General features: G+C 40.3%; 1 protein-coding gene across 1 annotated transcript in view; it reads left to right on the top strand.

The window, feature by feature from the left end:
• Csmd1 (CUB and Sushi multiple domains 1) overlaps positions 1–2,724 on the top strand; it is a 1,596,626-nt gene that overhangs the window by 509,148 nt on the left and 1,084,754 nt on the right. The gene's annotated exons all lie outside the window — the stretch shown is intronic.

Genomic DNA, 2,724 nt, shown 5'->3' with positions numbered 1-2,724 from the left:
AGACTTTGATACAGACAGCAAACTTGAAAACTTGTTTCTCACTTAAATACATATCAAAGACAACCCTTAAGGTATTATTTATAATAAGCTGCAAAGTTTTTGTTGTTCACCCAATCTAGTCCTGCAAGAAACAATGGGCACCTTATAAAGTCCACATTTAGTTCAATTTTCCTATTATTAAGGGAGTCAGGAAAGTATATCAATTATCTATTAACATTTTAACAAATATTAGTACATGAAGCCTTTTTTAAAATAAAATAAAATGTATGCGGTTTTAGAGGGGCTCTTAGAAATGAAGTGTCTATTAAAAAATAAGGGGAAAAAAGCCTGAAACCACCTAAAATATGCTCTGCATTAAATTTAAACACTCCAAGCCTGCAGGTTGCTCTGGATTCCAGCCATGGCACTCTACCCTGCTGGCTTTAATGAAGGTAATTGCTGACAAGGCTGGCCTTGTGCCCTCCCCGAAAGGCAGAGAGGGCATTTTTTTTCCCACCAGCTTCATTTGGACTTGTGATGAGGTTGAACACATGATTTACTTGGTGCAAATTCACTGTCCGGGTATTCATGTATGTGTACAGAGGAACACACACCTACCCATCCCCTCCCCCCACATACCCTGGTGCATCATCAGAATNGACAGAACTCTCAGGGTTTGGTAAATCAGGAGCAGATACACAAGNGCTGCCAGAGGAGCCAAGCACTGAGAGTTACAATAGGCTTATTTTAATTCATAGGATCAGAAATCCAGAACAGCTTCCAAGTCTCTTTCTTGTGCCTTTCATCCCTCTGAGTACCCTTGTCTACAACTTGTATTTATTGGGTGATTCTATCTCACCATGCCATACATCATCACACATAGATTTCTATGGACACTGCATGTATTCTTTGTATTTAATTAAATCTTTATTTTGGCATGGTATCATTTTATACCAGTTGGCATCATTTCTGCATGCATAAGTCTGTCTACCTCCACTAGACGGGTTGAGACATCAGCTTGAAATTCAACCTTGCAAATTGGTACTACGACTTGCCAGAGACAGCCAAAGGGTGGTTGGTGGATCATGATTGGCAAAACCAATCTTCTACTTCCCATGAGACCATAAAATAGGTGATCCATTTCTTTGGGTAACTTTTGATCCAGGTCTATCTTTTCTTCCTCTGTTGACATGGAGATCCTTTTGAGTAGCCTGTGAGAAGTGAGGCCTCTAATAGGCTCCATTAGTGAAGAGGAGTAAATGAATAAATGAGCAAACTCCATTTGCTTCACAATGCTGCTGCATCTCCCAGAAGAGTGTGTATCCTAGGAAATTCAGCCTACAGGGGCTGGAAAGATGTCTCAGTGGTTAAGGGGCTGGGGTACCCTTCTCAAGGACTTGGGTTTGATTCNCAGCACCTACATGCCAGCTTACAACCATCTGTAAGTCTAGCCCCAAGGTATCCACTGCNCTCTTCTGGACACTTCTGGCATTGCATGCATGTGGTATACAAACATACATGTATGCCTAATGCTCATATATATAAAATTCAAAATAATAAAGCAAATTGCCTTGACANATATAAACAGTAGCAACAGCAGACTCTAGATACAAATATCCCATGAGTCATGTTAAGGNCATTGGGCTGCATCCTGAAGACCTGAAAAGCTATGGACTTCCCATCCATTCTTTTGAACCATATGCCAGTTTCCTACATGANCATCTTATCCTCCATAGCCTTTACCCATGCTGGTTGTCTCTACTTAATGTTATTTTACTCCACAATCCAGCAAATAGTTTCCTTTGTCTCCTGGATAGAACTGAATATCCTGATCAGTAGTCATGTTCCTTCAGGCATAACTGCTTTGTGGGGAAATTTTACACAGGAGGAAATATAGTTAACAATTAAATGTGTCCAGTGTGACAGACTAAAACCATTATCAATACCCATTGTATTCAACTACGGCTAAATGTTGCAAAAAGTCAAATATAATGATCTGAGCATGTTTCCAGTGATTTGTATTNCAAGGCACCCCTCTACTACACACTAGGCCATATCTTTATTGTGGTTGCTAAATAATGCTGAATAACTCCTGAGAGAACTAAGCCAGGAGATCTCCAGAGTGCATTCTGGGAGTCATCGCTTGGACATGTGCATGGGAGATTTCTCTTAGTGAGAATTACAGTTTTGAGGGTTCAAATGTCCCAAGTTTCAGCTGTGAGGTCTTATAAAAAAAAATGATGACTCTCAGCAGGNACATAGGGTCAAATGTGAAAAGAACCAGAGTACATGGCAAAGGAAGATGGCAATGTTCTGTAACCAGGCTTCCTAGGCAAGGGCCTCCCCATCTCAGTGCACAGTATCCCTGCCCTTGACCTGCTGGTAAATAAGTCTCAGTGTGCTAGGGAGGGCATAGCCACTCACTGCCAACAAAGGGCCATTGTGACAGTAGAACACAAAAGACTAAATCTCTCCCTTGGCCAATATAAAAACTGACACCAGCTACCTGCAATCTCTATGGGTGCCAAGTAAGAAATTAGTAGCCATGGCAATACCAAAACACTTGGAATGTATATGAGAACCACATAAGACACTTAACTAGGTATAGTAAATTTCTTTTAGCTATTTTAGGCTGTTTATGACAAGTGCGTTTAAAATCATAGAAACAAGAGCCATTGTGCAAGAAAACTTGTCAGTTAGAAGAAAAAGTATGTCATTATAAATTTAGTAGAACTGGCATGAAAT

Source organism: Mus caroli, chromosome 8, assembly GCF_900094665.2.
Source record: "Mus caroli chromosome 8, CAROLI_EIJ_v1.1, whole genome shotgun sequence".
Taxonomy (NCBI): Eukaryota; Metazoa; Chordata; class Mammalia; order Rodentia; family Muridae; genus Mus; species Mus caroli.
This window is presented reverse-complemented; position numbering and strand designations above follow the sequence as displayed.